Source organism: Ambystoma mexicanum, chromosome 5q, assembly GCF_040938575.1.
Source record: "Ambystoma mexicanum isolate Mex_15411 chromosome 5q, UKY_AmexF1_1, whole genome shotgun sequence".
Classification (NCBI taxonomy): domain Eukaryota; kingdom Metazoa; phylum Chordata; class Amphibia; order Caudata; family Ambystomatidae; genus Ambystoma; species Ambystoma mexicanum.
In genome coordinates this window covers 124,383,864-124,407,985 of record NC_090933.1, presented here as the reverse complement: position 1 = coordinate 124,407,985, position 24,122 = coordinate 124,383,864, and the positions used below count along the sequence as shown (strand labels likewise).

At 47.2% G+C, this 24,122-nt stretch overlaps 1 protein-coding gene across 2 annotated transcripts in view; it reads right to left on the bottom strand.

The window, feature by feature from the left end:
* Window positions 1-23,384, bottom strand: part of SLC66A2 (solute carrier family 66 member 2) — a 436,935-nt gene extending 413,551 nt beyond the window's left edge. For both annotated transcript variants that reach the window (XM_069620644.1, XM_069620645.1), the window contains exon 1: window positions 23,223-23,384. The gene's annotated coding sequence lies outside the window, so the exon portion shown is untranslated. The remainder of the gene's footprint in view (window positions 1-23,222) is intronic.
* Window positions 23,385-24,122: the final 738 nt, after the last annotated feature.

The window sequence follows — 24,122 nt, the reverse complement described above, 5'->3', positions numbered from 1 at the left end:
GGGTTTCCAACTCACATGTTGGAAGCAATCAATTAAGATCTATGATGACATTAACTCCACAGGTCAGGCACATTTTCTATCTGTGTTTAATCCTGCCACTGTCCAATTGACTGAAAGAACTAGTTTAATCCCCTTATTGTCAGGAGTAGCTAATAAATCACATATGTTAAGAGAGACCACCCATTGGGTTCAAGGACCCACCTGAGCAGATAAGCAATGACAATCGAATGCTTTTGATTATTTATCTTGTTGCACAGTTTATTTATTGTGCATGGATTTGTGGGGATTCTTTGATTTGCAATTTGAGCTTTTTAATGTTTAATATTTTAACCGTTTAATTTATTTGACTATCTTTGTAATAATGCTTATCAATCTTTATATAATGGGAATCTTTATATAATGGGAATTGATGTATATCTATTGTTTGTGCTGAAGGCAAATTTGTCAAATAAAACAATGTACAACAACTAATCCTTTTGATCCAGTACAGCAGGTTTGCTGCAACAGCTGTGACCTTCGCTCCTCTTTAGAATATCTTGTTGGTACCTCACATATACACTCTAGTGGGGTCCCCTTATTGCAAGAAATCGGGCCCACTACCAACCGCCATAATGAAGGTCATAACATCTTTCACCGTCATGCCATTCAAGGTCCCAAAGGCCGCCTCATGGCCATTAGGCGTGAGGGATTGGATGTTTTCCCTGTGACCTCCATGTGCCTTAGACTCCTCTCGTGGAATATTGCAAGGGATTTGTAAACATTTGGACGCCCAGGATTGGTGTACTTTTATTCGCAGGTTCCATAGAATTGTTTTCCAAGAGACCTTGGCAATTGACCCGGTAGTGCTACAGGGATATCGCTCCTTTTCACTCCAGCTATTAAGGCTCCCAAAATAATTGCATGAACCTCCAAAAGTTGATTATCTGGGTTGCTAATAAGGAATTGTTTTGTCCAATTTATATTTACTACAGGCCATGGCTATCACACGGTTTGTCAACTCGTGTATGTTTGCAGGACTTAATTAACACAAAGTTTGCTCCGATAGTGTGCAAGGAAGAAAATGCATCATCGTAGCAGGTGACTTCAATCTTCAGATGGTACCCGTAAAAAAGCTAGCAGGTTTTGGGATGACCAGGATCTAACCTGGGACATCCTTCCTCTGAAGGCCACTGCACCCATTAGAAGACATTGGGCCTCATTACAACCTGCCAGTCCGGGACCGTGCAAAATCCGTGACGGCGGTAAAAACGTTTCCGTGTCCGCAAGGTTGCGGAAAAACCGTCCGATTACACGCTGTCGGTCACGCGCACCACACGGACTCGGAAACGTTGTTACCGCCGTCACGGAAAACCCCACGGAAATGGAAATAACGCAGCCACAAGTGGCGCAAAACCCGTTTCCGCCTCCGCCGCCACGGACACGGAACCGGAAATACCATGATCGCAAAACAGGAAACAGAGAGGTGGCCATCATATAAAAGCACAATCCATTGCCATCCAGAGCCAGCACAAGCACAATCCTAACTCTGAGAAGCCAAAAGGGACCACCAGCATGTCTGCCAGGATTCCTGCTCAGAGGCAGCGCAAACAGCGCTTCAGCGAGGCAGAGCTAACCGTCTTGGTGGAGCACATTGTAGACAATGCGGAGATGCTGTTCAGCGCCGACCAATGGCGTGCCACACAGCAGCGGAGGAAGGAGGTGTGGGCCGAAGCTGCACGCAAGTGCACCGCTGTGGGTGTGGCAGTGAGGAGCGTGAAGGACTGCCACAAGCGGTGGGACGACCTGAGGCTGAGGGTACGCAACCTCATTTCCACGCACCGCCAGCGCAGCAGTGGGACAGGCGGAGGACCCCCTTCCCCACTGAGGCTGCAAGCATGGGAGGAGCGTTGCAGCAGTGTCCTCCACCTAGAGGGAATCCATGGGATCGGGTAGGCTGAGGCAGGAGTGAGCCCACCTGCAGATGCCGGTAAGTGCCCAAACATGAATGCCACATGTAAATATGCAGTTGTGAGTACTGGGCCAAAAGACCCATTAACAACCCCCCCCCCAGGCAGTGCATGTGTGGGGCAAAGGACCCATCAACAACATCCCCCCCCAGGCAGTGCATGTGTGGGCCAAAGGACCCATTAACAACCCCCCCCCCCCAGGCAGTGCATGTGTGGGCCAAAGGACCCATTAACAACCCCCCCCCCCAGGCAGTGCATGTGTGGGCCAAAGGACCCATCATGATCCGTATGGCAAGCAAAATCACAGAATGCATACACCAGCAATCAGATGCATGTGACTAACACTATACAATGTACAATCTTAATGACGCATGTGATGCACCCATCTGCCACCACAACAACACTAATTGCATGCCCTTTGTGTCCCCACAGCCGTTTCAAGTGACAGTGATACTGCACAACAGGCCAGCCAATCTGCACCGGAAAGTACACAAGCCACCGCCACCACACAGGAGGATGCTGCTGGCAGTTCTGCACCTCTGGCCACATTACCAGCCACTACAGATGTGCGGCCCACCACCACCACCGACATCCCCACCATCTCCACACTGGCTGAGTCTAGACAGGTGCCACGGGAACCTATCGTGGCCACCCAACACAACACCGAAGGCAGCAGCACTGCAGAGGGGGCAGCCTGCAGTGATAACAGTGCCCCGCAAGAGCACTCGGAAACGGGGCCACAGGGGGAGATGCCCACATTGGAAGACCTGGGCTCCTTCCGTGAGCTGGGGTTCAGCCCCACATCACTGGGGAGTCCCATGAGGTCGCCCACCCCATCCATGGCCGAACTGAATGCCCGCATGCAGCGGATGGAGGACCAGCAGGCTACCCTCACCCAGCTGGTGGAGAGGCAGCTAGAGGAATCCAGGCTGCAAGGGAGAGCTACAGCGCCTCAGTGCGTCGCCTGTCAAGGTCCATCGGACGCTTTGCGAGCACTATAGTAACCCTTGCACGCCATGTGCGGGAGGGCAACAACCACACCTCCAGGCTTGTAGAGGCCATGTTGGTTGGCCAACAGGCAAATCTGGCACGGATGCCCTCAATCCCAGATTCTGGCCAATCAAACACAACCACCCCATCCAGCTCCACTACTGCCAGTCCAAGGAGGCGCTCGAGTAGGCTAACGGGTCCCTCGGGCAAGGTTGCACAGGCACAGAAGCGCACACGGAAGTGATGGCATGTGTGTGGGGCAGTGCAGGACACAAGGGTGTGAGAGGGGTGGGCACGTTTGGGTGGTGGCGTAGGTAGTTTTGGGGGTTTGAACAATGGGGTCTGGGTGGGGGTGGGCACGTTTGGGTGGTGGGTGGCCCCGGGTGTACAGCTTCCCTAACCAATGCACCTCCTTCCCTGTTATTACATCAATACATCACCATTTCAAATCAAGACATACATGTGTGGACATTGATTTTTTATTTTGCAGTGCAACTATTAATTCATTGTCGTCACCATGTTTGTGCATTTCTGTGAATGTGCTGTGACTCTAAATTAAATGCGAATCAGGGCATCCCGTGCTCTCTGGCCATCATGTGGACCCCCAGGGGGAGGCGGTGCCATCCCATCCCCATCTCCATCTCCATCTCCATCCCCATCTCCCTCATCTGCGTCTGGTGGCATTGGGATGTTCCTGCGCAGGTATATATTGTGCAGCATGGCACATACGAGCGTGATTTTACCCGTCTTCACTGGGCTGTACAGCAGTGATCCGCCAGATCTGCTCAGACAGCAGAAACGGGCCTTCAGCAGTCCAAATGTCCTCTCAATCATTCCACGTGTGCGGATATGTGCCCTATTGTATGCCTCTTCATGCCTGTTCCTTGGTCTCCGTACAGGTGTCATCATCCATGGCGTGAGTGCATATCCTGCATCACCTACATGGGATGTAGATGGGGGAACATGTCAGTGTTTGTGGCATCATGTCCTCATCTGCTGCTGTGCATTCTTGTATCATCATTCATTCATGCATATGTACCATGCAGTGTAGGGAGGTATGTTTTGGGCATCACGATGTATGTCGCTGACTGGATATGGGCCTACACATTAACTTGCATGTTTACTGTGCCCTGCGGGTGACATTTGATTGTGTGCATGTCACGGTGCAGTGCTGTCCACACATGGCAGAGTGACTCCACTGTACGGAAGTAGTAAATACACGTCGTCTCATTTACACGCCTCTCGTGCCTTTTGAGGCAGTGTTTCAATTGAGGGTGGGTGTCTGCAGTGGCACAGGGTCCATGGGACAGTGACGGGATTGGCTGTGCCAGCGTGTGCACGGGCACATTGTGGTGCCCTGTCATGTCTTCCTTCATGATGTTTGGCATCCGCTGTGTATTTGGTAGATGGAACGGGGGTGATGCATGTGCGGTCACAGCGGCACACTCACAATGCTCATTGGCCTGGACACACACACACCACTCCGACAGGGTTGTAGCATCGTCAGCTGTACTCACCCAATAGCCATGTGCTTTGTCCGGCATAGCGTTCCATGTACTGTGGCAACGTGGAATTCCGCAGTACCATTGAGTCATGTGATGAGCCTGGGAAAAGTGCGCAGCAGTGTGTAATCAGTTGCATGGCATCACAAACCATCTGGACATTCAAAGAGTGATACTGTTTCCTATTGCGGAACACCGCCTCAATTGCACGTGGTACTGTCAGCTCGACGTGGGTGCAGTCAACTGCGCCTATGCAATTTGGCATGCCTGCTATGGCATGGAAGGCCAACTTGGTGGCAATGACCTCGGGGAGGGTGCGGGGTAGGGCTATGTGTTCCGACACATGGCGCAACAGGGCATCCAGTACCTGTACCAGGATTTTGGAGAAACAGGGTTGTGATATGCCGTGCAGCTCACCAACCGTGTGTTGATAGGTGCCAGTGCCAAGGAAATGCAGTACTGAGACAACCTTCAAGAGGGGGGTGATGGTGGTGGGGGTGTCAATTAGGCTGCTGATGTTGTCCTCAATCATGGCGGTGATGTGCAGGATTGTTGCACGGTCCAGCCGGTATAGTGTGTGGATCTGTCCTGGGGTGAGGTTCCAGGGTGAGGCCCTGATGCGTGGTATTGCTGGCTGGCGGCGGGGTCGGGCTGGCTGGGCAATGGGGTTTGCCATAGCTGCAGGGTTGGTTGGTTGCCGCCTGCGCCTCCTCCGACTACGCCTCCTCCTCCTCCTCTGCGCCATTACTGCCACCATGTGCAGTGCTGCCTGTTGGTTGAGTAGGCCCAGTCCCAGTGCTACTAGACCTGCTGCGTGCATGGTTCTGTGTTGTGTTGGGCTGGGTGTGGCCCTTTTGTAGGCTCCCAGTGGCATGCTAGGTCCAGCTGGGCTGATTTGGTGCACCTGTGTCCCGATTCAGTTCAGCAGGCAGTGTATAACGCCATGTTTGCGGTGGCGGCGGTTCCGCCACCGTGATCACGGTATTTACGCCATTTTTTTGCCGGTATTTCCGTGTCCGCGCTAGTTGTGATGCTCACGGTGTTTCGTGTTGACGGTAACGGAGGGGTTTCCGTGCAGACGGACTTAACGGGACCCCTATTTCCGCGGTGGCGGTTTAGGGTGGTGCTATTACCGGGGCCGCGGGTCATGATTGGGCGGACATGGAAACGGTGCCGGTATGGTTTTACCGGCAGTGTTAATTCCGGACCGGAGTACTTGTAATGAGGCCCAATATTGTCTTGCTGTGGAGTCCTCCTGCACGATATTCAATCTAAATTTGACGGCCTGCATAGGGTGGTTCCCAAGCAACCAGCCTGCATGCCATTCTTAGAAGGTTAACGATTACAGAGTGGTACATTTCATTGTGATCAAAACACCGATTTTTTAAATTTGTTTTATTTGGGGGGTCCCTCCCCCAAAAGCCCATGATTTTCCACTCTTATAACACCATCCCAACCCCATCCCGACCCATTTTAACCCCTTACTCCACTACCCTTTATATGTTTATTTTTTCTGTGTTTTCGGTGTTCTTGTATGCTCTATGTACCACTCTATAATGCTTGCGATAGAATGACTGGGTACCACTTTGAATGGTCACAATGGCTGTTCGCTCATTGATTATATTTTCATCTCAGCCGGAGACTGGGACAGAGTCAAAGACTGTGAGATACATCAGAGAATGGAAAGTGATCACTCTCCTTTATCGATTTCTATCCTAACGCCAAACTCACCATACCTTGGATCCTGCTCGGCCTCTTGCTTTAAACAGATTAGGGTTAAAGGCAATGCCTAAACATCCTTGCAATGGGCTAGGCTAATTGACCATGATGTAAAACCTAAAATGTATGAAATAATTCTTCACCTCATGGAATCAATTATGGCGGTAAACAACACTGATAATGCAATGTTGGCCAGATGAGACAATGATGGCAAAGATTTGCCCATTGGTAACTACTCCTATCAAGACGATAAGAAAGGGCACGATTGGAAAGGTTGGATGGTATGATGATGCCTGCCGTTTAGCGAAGAGAGAGATCGTAAAATGTGTGGGTCTCAAATTGGGGGTAGACAGAAATAGGTTATGCCAGCTAAAGGCCAACTATAAATCCTTGCTAGCATCAAAAAAGAAAGAATTTGCAGTGGAGCGATGGGGGGGGGGGCACTCCATAATGCTTACAAAGTAGGGGATATTCCCTTATTTCGGAAATTGGTCTCCAGTAGAGATCTTAAATCGTATCAGCCTTTGCTATGTTGTATCAGTGGTGAGCTGTGGAGATCCCACTTTTTAGGTTTATATTGAGATACCTCAACCTCTGTGCCCATAGGTGTCTTTGCCCAGTTTATGTGAAGCAGTTCCTCTGACCATTATTATGAAAGAGGTGGAAGCATCTTGGGCCACGTCTTTATGGGGTAAGGCTCCTGGCGCAGTCTTAATTCTATTAGACCTTTTAGAAAATGAATTTAAAATCTGGGCTACGGTCCGCTCAAATGTTTTAATGCCATCTTAACTATGGGGGTCACACCAGACTCCTGGCGTAGAGCGGTCATTGTCCCGATCTACAAAAAGGCAGGCTGGCATAACACTGCAAATTATCGCCCAATCTCCCTATTAGACGGCGTGGGCAAAATATTTGGCAAAATCATCTTGAAGCTCCTCCAAGTTTGGGTGGATAGCAATAACATAATAACTGACCTGCAGGCGGGATTAAAGGAGAAATAGGGGCACGATGGCCCAATGTCTGATCCCATTCTTGCTGATCCAAAAGTATACATCTCTTTGGAAAATGAATCTTTAGGTTGTATTTCTTGACTTAAGCTCTGCTTTTGGTAGTACCCAAACTGACCGTTTACAAACGATCGTATGGTAAATCTGGCCGAATTCAGCTAGTACCATTCCATCGTTTGTAAACTATACGTTTGGGTAAACACTAGGAAACATGGTAGCTGGGGTTGTCCTCACTCCCCAGGTTTGGTAGTTATGGCCTTTGCAGGTAGCAGGGGTGTCCCCACTTCCAGAGGTTTGGAGGCGGGGGCGGGAAAAAGCAAACAAAAACACAAAAAAAGAAAAACGGACCCTGTGGTGTCGGATCAGACCCGCGTAGGAGGGACAGATCTGACGCTGCAGGGTCAGACAGAAGGCGGGAGTGAAAAAAGGTAAGTAGCGGGTGGGTGGGGGGGGAGTATTTTGGAGCAGTGGGGGGTTTAAGTTTGTCCTAATTTGGCCACGGAAAAATTGTCTTTAAACATTTTGTAATCTCATTTGATGCATAAACATTCCAGCAAGTCTGTATGTTTATTAGAACCAAAGGTCACTGATGAAGAATGGATGACGTGTGTGGTGGATTCCTTTTTTTAAAATAATGTTAGCTTAAAACCAACAGCTACCAGGTCTACTTTTGGCTCCCGAAGCCAAGTTATGGCGAACAAACACACCAATGTGCATTTCACTCTGTGCTTTTGGCACAATCTATAAATAAACATTAGGACACATCGTTACAACATTTACAGGTTAAAGGTGGATAAAAAAAAAAAAAAAAAAAAATGTATAAAATTGTACGTTTACATCTTACGTGAACGTTTTATTTGCGGAACGCTATGTACCAGCTCCTCATTCCCCAGTGGTTGCTCCTGATCACTGGTTAATACATGATACTCAGGGGCTGCTTTTAGCTGCTGCTTATTCAATCTTAATTTTGGTCCCTGGACTGAACTATAAAAACACATATTGCAACGACAGACAGACCTTTTTGAGTTAAATAGAACCTTGATGAGGGGACGAGGAGTCTCCTTCTAGAGAGAGTAACACAGAACTTGTTTTGAATTGCAGCTGCAGGCCGAGCCCTGAAACACAATAAAAGAACTGGAAATACTATGCACCAGCCATCCCAAGCCAAGAGTGAAGTAGGATAATTTGTGTTGTTTTTTCTTCTTTTTTATTTTTAACAGGACAGAATAGGATTGGAACAGAGGGCAAATGTTATGATGTAAGAAATCCTGACAAGCAACATTGTTGGGACCATCATCACAGAGGTAGGGCTAGGATAGGTGTTTCTTTAATTTTAATAAACTAACATGTCTTCGTGTCTGTCTCCTATGTCTGATTTACCACAGAGGAGAGAAGTTGGACCAGGGCTAAAGAGCTGGTGAGGGATATAAGGAGGGAATCAGGATATGGAGTCTAATTGTATCGATCTTGTTGATAAAGACGCTAATGATAGCCTCAAACTTCCCCTGGGATTCTGATACCTCTGGGTTTAATGTTGCTGTTTGACTGCTGTGAGAAGGGCTTTGCTCATGTTAAAAGGCAGCTGTAATGGTGGTGGTGTATTAAGTAGCCTTTGCTTCATTTATCAAGGTTTGCCATTTGGAAGGTAAAGCCTTGAGGGATAGAATGTATTTATTTTTATTTTATTCATTTATATATTTATAAAGCGCCGAAAGCCTGTGGGCATCGGGCGCGGGAACATAAATACAATAGATGATCCAAAAAACACAGTACAAAATGCGTGGGTGGGCAGAACCGGAGGGACCATGGCGAGAGAGAGTTATCTGATCAGGTGAGTTTTAAGATTTTTCTGGAATGTCTTCAGGATGCTAATTTCCGACAGAGGTGTAGGAAGGGCGTTCCATGCATTGGCTGCTTTGACGGCGAAGGATTTTCCCAGGCCTTTTCCCCTGTTTGTATCTGGCGCATCCGATTTGATTTTTTTCCGCAGATCACAGAGATCTGCCAGGCTCATAAAGAGAGATGCGCTTTTTTAGATAACACGCAGCAGTGCCAAATATGCACTTATGTGACAGCCACAGGGTCTTGTGACAGCCACAGGGTCTTGAAGAGAATTCTGTCACATACAGCCAGCCAGTGTGAATCCTTTCTGTGCTATGTGACGTGTTCAGATTTACGAAGTTTATTTACGATGCGCACTGCATTGTTTTGTGTTATCTGGCATATGTTTATGTTGATTTCCGATGCCCCCGCTAACAGAGAATTGCAATAGTCCAGTCTTGATAGTATTGTGGCCCGGGAAATTATGGCTGCATTCTTCTGTGACACATAGGGTCGGATGTTTTTTAGAAGATGAAGGGAATAGTTGCAACCTTTTATGATTTGGTTCACATGTGCATCAGATGCAAGTGATGTTTCCAAGTGAATCCCAAGGGTTTGAACTTTCTCCTGGACCAGTATATCATAGTTTCCGATTTGGAATAATGCTCATTAAGTTTGCTTCAAGAGGCTTGCGAGCCGAAAATCAGAAGCTCAGTTTTTTCTCTATTTATGCAGAGCCAATGGTTCACCATCCAGTTTTCAATAAGATGGTAAATAGCAGTAAGAGAGGCTGCATCCTTTGCGTAGTCACATGAGATTTCAAGGACCAGTTGAGTGTTGTCAGCATAGTTTGAGAAAAACATGCCCGTGTTGTCCAGTAAATCGCAGAGAGCTCTGGGGTACATTTTAAAGAGGAGCAGAGATAAGCTCGCTCCTTGCGGGACCCCGCACCAGATGGGAGACTTGGGGAGAATGTCCTCCAGTTTGTGGGCCTTGTGCCAGCATTTTTCACAAGTTCTAATGGACAGTTTATTTTTTTATAGAAAGCTGTTGAGTGTACAAGGGGGGGGGGCGGGGGAGCAGACTGTTTGGTTCTGGCATGGCCACATATTTTTCACAGCCTGCATGGTCTGTCCAGTTGAGTGAAACAGGGTCTGCACAGTTTAGGGGGCAGAGGGGCAAGGTAAGAGGATAAAATGAGTACTAAGGTATTACCCCTAGTCGTGCTTCGACTACTACCACTACCATGTCAGTGATGCAAAGATGAGGAGAAAATGAGAGATAGAATTTGTGGTCAGGAAGATTGGAAATTATCAGGACTGGTTAATGCGGAAACTACAACTCTGGAAACAATGTGGAGCCCTAATGGGCTGGCAGACGGATAAAGATGTGTGCAATAGAGGAGATTCCCATGAGCCTCTTCCTTGTTATCTTGTCTGGGTTCTGGGAGGATGAGTGGTGGTTGATCCCAAGGGCGCATGGTAGGAGTCACATTTGTTGGGGGAAGGGATGGAGGACTTTGGTGGTGATTAGAGGTAAAACTCATGTTTTGTGGGAGCAATTAAAGCACTGTAATGAATCTGGGGTCAATTTGTCCGTTCTTCCCAGAAGAGAGACAGCCCCTGTGAGGCTAGGGCGGTGATCACGCTCTGTAAGACCCTCCCTAGAGGTCTGGGAAAAGTGGGACCTCACTGGGAGGGACTCTCCTCTCTGGGACAAGTACTCCCAGTCCAATAAGGACCTCCCATCCGGAATACATGGTCTGCCTACATGGGACATGGGAAAAACAGTTTTTTCTCCTGTTTTGACTACACCAACCAGTGACATTCCTTCCATCTCTTTGGCTTCAGGCGATGCTAAATTTAATCCATGTGCCACTGTCAAAAGAAGACGGACACACATTTCCTGTTTGGGATGGCGTACATAAACCCAGAAGCAACTGTGAATGGAGAGGAGACTTGCAGGGGTAGAGAGTGAATCCTTCGTGTAGAGACAAGCCTCTGGACAGGAGACGTCCTGGAGGGGTGGAGCCATGCTCAACCGCAGAGCCTGCGGTCGCATGGAGGGTGAGCCAAATGCTAGCCTGACACCGAAAGCTGGTGTCCCGTCTAACTAAGACAAGATCAGGGAAAAAGGCGGGGACGGTGAAGCAAGCGTTTCCTCTGGTGGCACAACCACAGAGAAGCCATAGTGGGCCTGTGACCTGGTAGCCGATGCCAAGACCAGATTGCCAGGGAGTGCCCGGAATCTCGAGCTCCATGCCAGAAGGCCATTTGCTGCATGGACAAGCAGCAACAGGGAAGCGAACGCTCCCACAGAGAGACTACCAGTGAGTGTTACGAATCCTTATCAAGGGAGGGAAAGCTGATGAGGTTACGGGAGCCTGAGAAAACTGAGTGGGCAAGAGCCCTATGTGAATTATGTTGATTGAGAGATTGAGAGCCAGAGGGCCGCAGGACTTCAGGGAATCCAAGAGCCACACAAGTGTCATACAGAGTACTGTGTTAAGAGGGAACCATACAGAAGATTTTTTCTTTTGATCAGCAAAGTCTGCAGGAAAAGTTGTGAGCTGTTTTGATCATATTGACAAACTTGAATCTGACGACACGCCATTCAAATTTTCCAAATGGGTAGAGCCAGATTAGTTGGATAGGATTTTGGACTAAGGACAGTTTTCTTTTGATGAGCATCATTAGTTTTAGTTTCTAGGTAAGAAACTTTCCTCCTAGAGATGGGGCAAGTTAGGAGTTCATTTACTTTTAATAAAGACTCTTGAAAAATGTCTATCATTGGTCTGAGTCCTTCTTCTGGTTCAGCAGATATGGTGTCAATAGTGGGATGTCTGCCAGCTGATACAAGCTCGGGACCCCATTATTTACCAAACTAAGCGAGACGGACAAAGTCCCTACTCTAGCAAATCCCCATATCCATTGGGTTTGATGTGTATAACGTAGAGACTATTTCCATCCCAGAAAAAGACACTTGATACCAATAGGCCTCAGTCTTTTCTCCCCATCAGGAACCTACATCAGACTAGCAACCAAGTCCGGACTCGCCTGGCGACATGCATTAGAGGTTTCGCTGTGTGTGGTAGATCCCCAAATATAGGGGGGGCTAAAGGTGATCCTCCATAATCATGGGACTACCACCCATCTAGTTGAGGAGGAGGAGGAGGCTATAATGCAACGGATTCTTGAAAAAGCCCTCACCTAAGTACCTCAAGAGGTAAACACCCTGGTAGAAACCGATAGAGGGTCAATGGAGTTTGGAGAAGCTGACCTCATGACAGAAGAGGCAGCTGTAACGGAAACTAAGAACGTCTCCCCCTACCCAATCTTGCTAACGCCAAAGGGAATGATTCAGCCCCAACTGAAGCCTTTGTGAGGGTGACATGGCAAGAGGCAGGACGTAGCTAAACTGGTCCTTTCTTTTTCCTAAAGAAAGGATTATTATAATCGAGGGGATGTGGGGAAAGAGGGCCTTCACCGAACCAAACTGGCATTTCCCCCCAAGACAACTCTGAATAGTATTAGAGCTGGCCCATTCCCATTTAAAGGCTGCCATCGGGGGATAAGGAAGATCCAGAGCCAGGACATATCCTGATTTTACTAGCCAGGAGTATTCACACATGTAAAAACATATGTCTCTACCTGCAACATTTGCCAAAAGACTGCAGCCACTTGTAATGAATCCTACGGAGCCATCACTGATTCCCCGTTAGTGGTCTCCTCTCGCATGGCCAGGGCACGGCAGCAGCTACCTGATCCTGACCCTGGGGGTCATACTATGAGGGAGGACCATGTGGGAGGAGATGAATATCGGGAGGCGGTGATGACCCCATTAGGAGAGACAATATAACCCCCCCTTTTTGAAGGAAACACTATAACATCCAAAGTGCTAATAGCATACGGTTATTCAGAGCAGAATACCATTGCACATGTTTCTCATTTAACATCTCCTGTCTCTGATCATTTTGATTCAAACAAAGATCCAAAACAATACAACTTTGAAAAACCTTAAGTTCATATGGACTCAAACTACCACATTGGGCCTCATTATAACTTTGCCGGTCCGGTAACAACGCTACCGGTAGGCTTGCTGGTACCATTGTTACTAGACCAGCAAACTACAAGTTCTGCTTGCGAGTGCCTTCCGCCCGCCAGGTCTGACCTGACGGGCGTACCGGCACCAGCAAGCAGAGCATGTTGGATGCACCAGTACTATTCTGAATGGTGCCGGTGCATCCGACCTCCACATTCCCATTGAGCCCTATAGGGTTCAATGGGAAGGGGAGCATTTTTTTCCGGAACCCACGAATGGGCAATTACCGGGTCCGGCGGCTCTGTAATGACCCGGTAAATGACCATTCGCGGGTGCCGAAGAAAAAAAAAAATCACAAGTTTGGCGGCAGCCTGCCGGTTTTACCAGCAAGGCTACCATCAAACTTGTAATGAGGCCCATAGTCTCAAGTACTGAGAAAAGAAAGAGGAAGAAGGAGTTCATGTGGATTAATAGAAACACCAAGGTAAATGCAGGGTTCAGAATTGCCAGGAGCTGGGAGCTATTTAGCTCCTGGTTAGGTTTAAACTAAGAGCTACTTGTTACTCCCCCAGCATGCGGTACCATACACGCTGTGTAATATTAACTGTGTAGGTGTGACAATGTGTATGAAAGAGAATAAAAGACACCCAAAAAAGACTAAAAAGCATACCAATCTTTCACCAAGAATGAGCATGGTGGCTCATGGGATAGATATTTGAGTCAAGAAAGCAGGTATGCCTGCAACATCAGATGTCTCTCACAGAGATCTGGCTATGGACCATAAGAACATGATTCTCACCAAAGTTGTAAAGCCAAAGAGTGGAATCCAGAGAGGCTCTCGGGAAGTTGTGTTCTGGATTAACTCTAAAGTGGGCCCTGGTTGTGTAGGAGGTTGAGTCTTTAGACTTCTAAGAAGGACTCATATCAAAGAATGGTGCACCAAGACCAACACTGACTGTATTGCTATTGGTTGTGGCCAGAGCAGCCTTCCCTCTTTTTTGAATCTATGTAATAATTTGTTGAATGCAAGAACTGTGATCACTTAATTTTGGTCATTAGTTATTTGGGTTCTCTTAAATGCAGGTCATAGTTTCTCTCAATTGCTTTTTTTTTTTCTCTTCTTTTTTTCTCATATAATGAAAACCTGATAGGGAGCTGGCTTTTTGTTATCTGTTGTATCTGTTTATATGCACTTATATAACTAAGGGCTCTGTTCCAGTGCGTTATGTAGAAGAACTACTTTTGCCATCCGTTCAAACACCATTGTCCGGAAAAGATACTTTTCATCATCCTTAAGGAAGTTTTACGTGAACATTCGACTATTCTTAAAGAACAATTGTTTGAACAAAACATTTTCAATATTCTACCTGAACTATCGTTCAGGGGAAGGGAATCATCCGCTCGGTACAAGGATTGCCTTCTTGGATTTACAGGTTTCATTTTTGCACACTTTTTGCTGAATCTAAAGCAGAGACATTTACCCAACACCTTTTGTTATTCATTTTTAGTTTGAGGGTTAGATATGTTTTGGACCACAAGAATAGTTTGCCTAATTTTAACGGCGAGACACAGACTGATTTTTAGTTATAATTTCCTCAGCAGGGAAACTCTTTTTAGGATAGGGACAGAAAGGCCAAACCCTCTTATTTTAATAAAATGTCTAATGTTGAAAACATTACAACTTTGTGTCTGCCTCCCATTTCTGACCTCTCACACACTCCAGTACCCCAGACCCCACTACAAACCCTTTACATCATCAAAATACCCGCCCCCCCCACACACACACACAAATAGCCTATGGGTATAGTGTGCCTGCTAGAAACGTCCAAACTAGCAAATGAGTTCATAACCGTGAATTATGCTACTCGGTACCCCGAAGCATTCCCCTTGCGTCAGCAGATACTTAAACATCAACTTCCCTTCCTATCACAAGTCGGGTTCCCAAAGGAAATCCTTACCAACTAAGGCAACACCTTCATGTCAAAAATCAGGCAAGAAGTAAAAGAGGTACTACATATCAAAACCCTACGTAACTGTGTACCACCCCAAACAGATGGCCTTGTGGAAAAGTTTAACCAAACCTTAGAGAGAATTCTCCACAAATTAGTACACACCCATGGTAGGAATTGGGATGTTATGATTCATAGGGCTCTCTTTGCAGTACGAAACACACCTCAGGCGTCTCTGGGCTATTGCCCTTTTGAATTGATATATGGTTAGAGAACCTCGAGACATGCTGGATATTTTACAAAAGACCTCGGAGGAGAGAGAAGAGGTTATCCTACCCATTTCCCAAACAGCTCAGAAGCTAAAATCTCCTATGGCTACTGTTAAGGAAGTCATAAAACAGTTAGGTAGAGCCCAACAACATCAAAAAACCCTACATGACAGGCAAGCGGTAGCCGGTCTCTGTTGGGGAATCTGTCTTAGTTCTCCTTCTTACATCTGAGAAAAACTAAATTCTCAAAATGGTACAGTCCCTATAAAATTCTTGAGAAAGAAAGGATCCCTTAAATTGACAACCCGATAGATGCCAGAAAACACAAATGCATGTCAAATTGTTAAAAGAATGGAAGATTGACCCGGTAGAGGGGAATACTATAAACATGGCTGCTCTCCTCACAGACCAAGACCTATAACACCAGTTGGTCCCTCAACATTTACTACCCTCCCTACAAGAAGATCTGCAGGATTTCCTCGCCCGATTCCCAGAGGTCTTCTCGGAACAACCTGGGAGTGTACAGAATTTTACTTCAATATATCAGGAGCCCGGCCGGGCAAACTGTAAATTTAAAACCATTCCGGATCCCGGATGCAGGAAGGAAAATGACTGAGCTTCATGAAATGCTCATGTCTAACATCATTTAGGGGCTTGGTAACCAATGCCGAGACCAGATCGATGTGGAAAGCCCGGAACCTGAGCTCCACGCCAGAAGGACATTAGCTGCAGAGACAAGCAGCAACAGGAAAGTGAATGCTCCCACAGAGAGACTACCAGTGAGAGGTACGAACCCTTTGAATCAAGGGTGGGAAAACCGACAAAGTTGCAGGAGCCTGAGAAACCCGAGCAGGCAAGCGTCCCCCGTGAATCAGAATAGGAGAGGCATGAACACGTTTTATTTCATTACAGGCCAGTAACTTGACAAGCATCTGGGCAGGGGCACACATACATGCAGGACAGAACAAAGAACACAGAACATTTGAGAGGTAATGGGCAGGGAGAGAAGTTATCCTGTTTGTTTATTTGAATAAGGAAGACTTCAAACTTTTCGAAAGGAGAGGAGGTTGCTTTCAAGATGCAGGTCTGGTGGGAGGGCATTGCACGCCAGAAAGACCCTGTGGGCAGAAGATTTGAATCAATGTGGGAAAAGCCGACAACGTTACGGGATCCTGAGAAACCTGAATGGGCAAGTGCCCTATGGGAGTGAGAGTGAAGCGGATATGAACACTGTGCATCAAGGCTGGGAAAGTCGACAAGGTTACAAACGCTTGAGAAACCCAAAATGGGCAAGCGCCCTATGTGAATTACGTTGATTGAGAGAACGCTAGTCTGCTAGAGGGACGCAGTACTTTGGGGAGTCCAAGATGCACAAAATTGTTATAAAAAGAGAACTGTGCTATTTTCTTTCGACCAGCAAAGTCTGCGGGAAAAGTTGTGATCCGTTTTATCATATTGACGAACGTGAATCTAAAAACAAGCCATCCAAGTGATTGGGCCGGGCAGAAGGCTGAAACAGAGGCCTTTGCTCTAGCGTCTCTTTTTTAGTTAGGCTTTCCAAAGTGGTAGGCCAGATTAGTTGGATATGATTTTGGGCTAAGGACGGTTTTCTTTTGACGAGCACCATTAGTTTTAGCTTCTAAGTAGGGAACTTCCCTCAGGGACAGGGCAAGCTGGGAGTTCATTTACTTTTAACAAAAACCCTTGAAACGGTTCAGTCATTGGTCAGAGTATTTCTTCTGGTTCGCCACAGTGCTGTTGGGAATATTTGCATTTCAGAAGAAAATCGAAAGCATATGTCCAATTTGTGGTTCCATGTGTTAATATCCCCGCAAAAATATTGCAATATTGTGGTTGTGATGATGTGTTATGGAGTGTGGAGGAGCATCAGGATGCAGGGGGTTTCATTAGTGGTCCGAGAATCCACAAATTGAGGGACTGGATATCTCATAGGAATTGCTTATATTAAAAGGATCTGCAGGAGGAGTGAACACATTGTATGTGCTTGTCTTATTTACATTATTTTCTTTCGGTTGTATACTTATGTTTTACTGGCCTATGTACTTGGTGTGGCCCTAGGACTCGGATGGCTCCCTGCATGACTTGACATGCGTGATGTCACATGATAATGGTGGACGAAGAAAAAGGATGTGCTCACCCTCAATGAGACCCCTAAAAACACTTCCTCTTCAGAAGGGATTTTCAGAAATGATGTCTTGTACTCTTAGGTATTCTGGTAGCACCATTTCAAGGGAGCAGGGAATTCGTATTGAGAGGTAGTGGTATCAGAGAAGTCTTTCTGGCTTTGGGTAAAAAAAAAAAAAAAAATTTAAAAAGGGAGGGGAGATATCTTCAGGAGGTCCGACTTCCCCTTTTGCCACAGAAGCCGCAAATAGGAATGAGAAATGTTTTGTCAAAGGTGAGCATTTGAGGGAGGTGTTGATGTCCACCTCAAAGTACTGCCGATCCAAGTAAAAGCAGTCTTCTGCAAGGTACCCTGGGCTATGTTGAATCTGTTCACAAAGGAAAAAGACCCCAATGTGTGGTACTTTCAATAAGATAATGGACCCCAAGGTAGACAGGCTAAAGATTGTAGAACAAGTTCATAGAAAGGCCCAGGAAAGAGATTCCCAAAAATGTAGGGTCACCAACTCCGAAGATAGAGGATGTGATTTTGGAGGGAGCTCAACCCAAGAGACATAGAACACAACCACTTTTCGCAGTAAAGGGAGACTTCTATCCACAATCAATTATGTCCAGCCACAGTCGCTAGGGTAAGTGATGGAAGGGCTAATCCAGCATACATCTCGGTGCAACCACGAGTTCACCGATATCATATAATAGGCGGAAAGGGGGCCTGTAGGGGGAGACCCAAAAGTAGATAGAGCTGGTTTGATCAATTTCTAGCTGATAAAAAGGGAAAATAAATAAACCGATGAACTATCAGGTGTCAATCGGAAACACTTCAAAGTTCAAAAATTATTCGTATTCATTGGTGCTTCGTGTGGGGCCAACGCTGATGAACCTGCAAAGCAAAGATAAAGGGTACACAACATCTGATCACACAGGCCTTAGAAACATTTAGGACGGGTAAGAGCAAGGGTGGCTGAATGGGGGCGCATGAACATTGTATTTATTCCTGCACTTGTTTCAGTACTTGTAAATAAAAAATAAAATAAAAACTTTATTTTTATTTTTTAAGTTGCATCAAGGGCAGAGGGAAAACCTAAATGCACATTTGATAAAGTAGAGCGTTTTTTGTTTGTAGGGGCAGCAGGGCAGGACATCAGAGCATTGCAGAGGGCACATGTAAATGGGATACTCAACAGTCAAGTGTGAAGGACCTTTGTTTTTCTTTTTTAAGAGAACGGGTTTAGGTATTTTCTCGGCCTACAAGTGGTTCTCCTTGGATCTGAAGGCAGTTGCAAGTTCATTCCAAAAGGATACCCCTGCGGGGTCTAGTCTTCTACTGCCATGTTTCTTTCTCCTGACTGTCGCTACTAGCAGGGTCTTGGAAGTGGTGTATGGTTTAGGAGCAGAGGCGTTGCTGGGAGGATGGGGTGGGCTGAGGGGCCTATAGCCCAGGGTCTTCTGTTTGTAGCCCTGGATAGAAGTTCAAGGGCTACTACCAAACGGCTAGCTATCCCCGAGCCCCGACAGTCCCGACATTAGCCTAACCCTGGATCTTTTCCAGACCTGGCAACAACCCCGTTTAGGAGACTGCATGGGGTGTATGGTGAGCAGGATCGGCATTGTCGGCGGTTCTGTGTGTGATACAAAGGGCCAAATTCACAAAAGGAATGGGGTTTTGTGTTGTTTAGTCACCTTATTCACGGTGGCATGCATATATGTAGGGGTCCATGTGCACACAAATTACGCTACTTCTTTCATATATTAATATAAGAAATGCGATCCCAATGTGTGGGCGGCTCCCAGCCCCCAAGTGCTGGTAGAAGAGGCGTAGCCAGAATTGTCTAACAAGTAGGGTCTGCAGCTAATGTAGTTGGGTCCACCGCAGCGTCAATAACATCTGTAAATGCCCACACAGTGGTGCTAAGTGGGCATGGGCCTTGACACCCCGCCACCCCACAACCCCCCCCCCCCCCGTCTATGCCTCTCAGCCTGATAGTGCATTTTAAAAAGCAAGTTGCCCTTTAGGTCCTGTTTTTGAGGGGATTGTAATGCAAGTGGGTTAGCAGCGGTAATGCACGGAAGGGTCAACCCTGATCTCGTCATGCACTGCGCCTATTCAAACAGGTGCAGCGGGGTTGTTCTTTTGTGCATTTAAAAAACGCATTTTGTTTCTCATGTCGGCATGCGCTTCATAAAGTCCACAAGCATGCTTTTATTTGCAGAATTGTGCCAAAGGGCATCGCAAAGTCCACATCATCGATGCGCACATGCGGATGCCCTTTGTGAATTGGGGCACAACTTTTTTTGGTGCAAATAATGTACAGCACATCTCATCACTTGCAACAACAAAAAAGTTATAAAACGTGGTCCAAAGTGCAGTGAAGTTGATGCAGGGTGCCACAGGGAGTCACTGCCCAGTGCACGCATAATGTGGTCCTGTTGATAACAATTAGGTGTTGAGGGCACCCCGAGTAGAGCATTTTGCAATACCTTAGATGTCAGATCACAATTGCCAAGGTGCCTTGAAATATTAAAGAGAGCAGGAACGTGCTTTGGAGCATGAAGCTGAAAGTGGGCATTCTTAGTGGTCTCTTACACCTCTGGAGAGAATGACCACGCCCATGGGTGAAGGCCCTGGATGGTGAAGTCAAAGAGCCAAAGTACACGACCTCAGTTTTCGAGCCACTCAAGCAAAAGCCAGCAGTAAAAAAAGGAAATAGGCCAAAATGTCGCCCTCACAATTGCGACGGCCGAAATGGCTGACTTTTTTATTTTTTATTTTTTCAAACAACCCCTTTACACCACATAAATATGGAGAGGGGGGTATGGGATATTTCCCCCGCATATCTTTGTGGTGTAAATGGGGTTTAATGGAAAAAAAGAAAAAAAAGAAAGTCTGCATTTTCGGCCGTCGCAGTTGTGTGTGGTCGCAGTGATCACATAGATCCGGTAAAAAACTTCGAGGATACAAGTTACTAGCAAGGCATAAAAAGTCCCTCGCCTCCTCAATTCTCCACATACACACAACACACTATTTCCTCCTCATCAAAAGTCATTATCACTAGCCAATAGCTAGTGGCAAGTGAACATTTTGGGGCCTGCAAAAGCCTTTGTCCATCATCCAATCTTGGAGCCGAAACAGGCAGGGGAATTTTCCCTAGCACTTGCCTCAAAAACAAGCGCTCACCACTAGCCATTGGCGAGTGAAAATGGACTCTTGGCAAGTGAGAAATGGTGTGCTGTGTTTATGCAGGGTATCGAGGGGTGAGTGACTCTTTATGCCAGGCTAGTAGCTTGCAACCTGAAATGTGTAGCCCTGCATTTAGCTTAAATCTTTGTCACCATCCGGTGCAGAATTAATCAGGCAGGGGTCAATGCGATGAAAGCAAACAGCGAAAAAGAATTGGGACTGAAGATTGAGGAACTGGAAGCAAGGATACGGAGAGTGAAGGGAGTGGTAGTGATAATAAAGCCGAACTTAGGATGTTAAGAATAGAACTAAACCATTGTTATTTAATGAGACAATCCAAGTTACAGTATTTGAAGCAGAACTATTACGAAAACGGGGATAAGACGTTAATAGAGCCAGCTCATGGAGACCGTAGGGGGATGCATTTTGGGTGAGGAGGGGCAGGTAGTTTGTGGGAAAGACCAAAAGAAATTGACATCACCATGAGCAGTCAATGGGTGGGTAAACAACCAAACTACATCCTCAAGCTTTGTGTCCCTCCTCACATTTGGGTTCCGTTCTAGCAGTAATCCAGCGTACTCGTTTTGGCTTTTAGGAAAGTGACACATTATAGTCCTAACTAAATGGACTGAAGTAAAACTAAGGTGTAACCAAATGTTTAAAGTTGAAATGCTGTGGGAGTAATAAAGAAGTAAAACATAATGCTCGCCTCCTTGTCTTTAATAGAATCAAGGACTACCATGCGCTGTAATCCTGGGATATCCTCATTGTGGGATTTAGTGTGAATGATGGCTCACAGATAACACTAATAAACATGTTCTAAAAGGATACATGCGAAATAGCATCTGGTTTAATTTGCATGCACAGTTGAGTTAAGTATTTGTATTTATTAATATATCGTTTTGATATTTCTATCAAGGACAAATCTAGTGCCATTGTTGTATTATTCCAGGCCATGTCTAGTCAAGCCCCAATCCAACAAGAACCAATGAAGATTTCAAACCAAAAGGCCAAGCTACACCCTCAGCACCTCCAGCCATCCCGCCCCCACCTTTTTGGATGCAGCCAAAGTACTGCTAGTTCATTTTCTCCACTTTCACAGAGCAAATATTACCATGTTCATCTATTTTTGGGGCGCCTGGGCTTCCACAAGTGTCTCCCAACCCATTGTACTAAAGAGAGTAGGGGTAGACCTCTTTCTTTGGCAGCAGCCTTCCTCTAGAATGGCCTTCCTGCCCCATCAAACTTGAGCTGGATCTCCTTAAGTTTCAGAAACTTAAGAGAGACGTTACCCTTCTCTTACTTTCCTCTCCCCCTCCCTTGCTAATGTCCCACTGCCACTAGTGCCTGGCCCCTTATGTGCCTTTCAGGGGCCAGGCCCTCCTCGTCCATTCTACTCCAGCACCCCTTAACCAGCACTTACCCTCTGGCACCCTTCCCTGAATAGCCTGCTTCTAGTCCACCCCGTCCTTGCACTAGCTGACCCTTACCTCTAGTTACCCCTGGCACTTGCCCATCCCCTGGGGCCCTTGCCTTCCTGCACTTCGCCCCCTCCCTCCTGACCTGCCCCCTCCCTGCTGCACTTATTGTCACTGCACTTGCATTTTCCGAATGTCACAAGGCCTAGTAGGACCATTTACTGTTTTGTTTCCCTCTGTTCCCCTCCCCCTTGTCCTGTTGCGCCTGGAAACACTTGTGTGTAGGCGCCATACAAATGGCCAATAAATACATACTGTCTTCACTTGACCAAAGCATGCCTCTCGCTTTTTACATTCCGATGACATTCATGTATCTGCCAGTTAGTTCCACATTCCTCTCCACTTCCTCAGTAGAAAAATGCGTGGCGTTATTATCTGAAAAGAATCCACGCTGGCCCCAGGAAGAGCTGTTCAAACAGTTCCTAGTTGGAGGCACCACGGTGTACAGCACGTCACGCTAGCTTACGTGCAGGTGTTCATTTCATTGGAGCACCACACAAGGGAGCACCTGCCACACGTTACACGTTACCCATGTCAACCTAGAAACATCACGCCCTGCAGCCACATGGCACTCACTGGCAGTACCAACCGCATATCTCTCAGTTCAGCTCTTCACCAGCCGTGCCACACTGGGCTACGCAGGAGCGGTAAACCCAGTCACACCACACACGTTAAACGCACAGCATGCTAGTCACACCCCGCAGCCAGGGAGTGCCACATCCCAAATCGGCGAAGCAAGTATTTGCCACATCACAAACGAACAGTCAGCACTAAGCCTTCCAAACCACATGACAACTCATGAAGAGACAGCAACATTTCACGGTACAGGATCTCGAGCAGTTCGCGTGACCTGGCACGCAGTCACCCACATCGCATGAACGTATGTGGGAGCAGCTCCAGGGCCAGTGCATGTGTGTAATAAGGGTGACAGCTCTGCGAAAATCGGCAGAAAGCCGTGGGATCATCATCTAGTCTGAGTGTAGCGTTGTCATGCTGTGCGCCCCATCTGTGCTCTCCACGGGAGGGACTCAGCCAGCTGCTCACTGGTGTGGAGGGGGGTGATAGCAAGCAGTGACAGCAGCGCCCAGACTCAGCACCTCGGCTCGGGGCTCCCTGGGTTTCTCTTCATCTGGGCAGTGGTGCAATCGGTCCCCCTCCCCGGTGCGCGTATTCTCACCTCACTCTCAGCCCGGAGCTCCGCTGCGTCCTCCCCGGCTGCCTCCAGCAGACCGATTCTGGGGTCTGTGCAACCGGGCAGGGGACTTCCTCGAGCGACCCGGCTACGTAACTGCAAGAACAGAGCACCCTGTTCCTGCTCTGCAACCCCTGCCCCCCTGGCTCCGCCTCCCTCTGATTCCCGGCCATGGTCCCGCCCCCTCCACTGCTCTATGTGCCTGGCGTCTGCCTTTGAGAGTGTATTGTGAAGGAGGGGGCGTGTCCAGGATTGCTTAATAACCAACCAGAGGTGGAAGTGTCTGAAACAGAAATTGGCGAAGCCAATATGCATGGCTTTGTAAATGGAGAGGTGATGTTTTTTCTTTGAACACACTACAGGACAAAACAAGCAGTGGCAATGCCAAAAGTTTTGCCTTTTGTATAGGCATGGGATAGGCATTTGCCTGGAATTGCCTTGCTGGTACTAATGGGCCACTAATGGTAGCAGCTGCAAAATGGTGCGAGTCCCTGGGCATATAATAGAAGTGCCTGCCAAATGCCTTTCTAATAACTATCGACAAGCCAAAACGGTTGGTTTTGCAATGCTTGTTCTTTAAAGGATTCCAGTGAAGGACCACACATTCTGGTTATAAATTAATTGGCGGAAGGGGGCGTGGCTAACCGCCATGTAGAGTGGACGCGTCTCTGGTGAGCTCCGCTCGAAGGACATCGATAAGCTGCTTTACGGGACACTTAAGCAACACTTGAGCCCGCAGAAACATCGAAGGAGTGGTGGAAGCCTGCAGGAGGCCCTTGGACTTCTCATACAAGGAAATCGCGGCCCTAAAAGACCTAAACGCGGCTTGCGAACAACGGCGTAATCTGAGACCAAGATGGCGGCCGCATCCTACTAAGCCCGTGG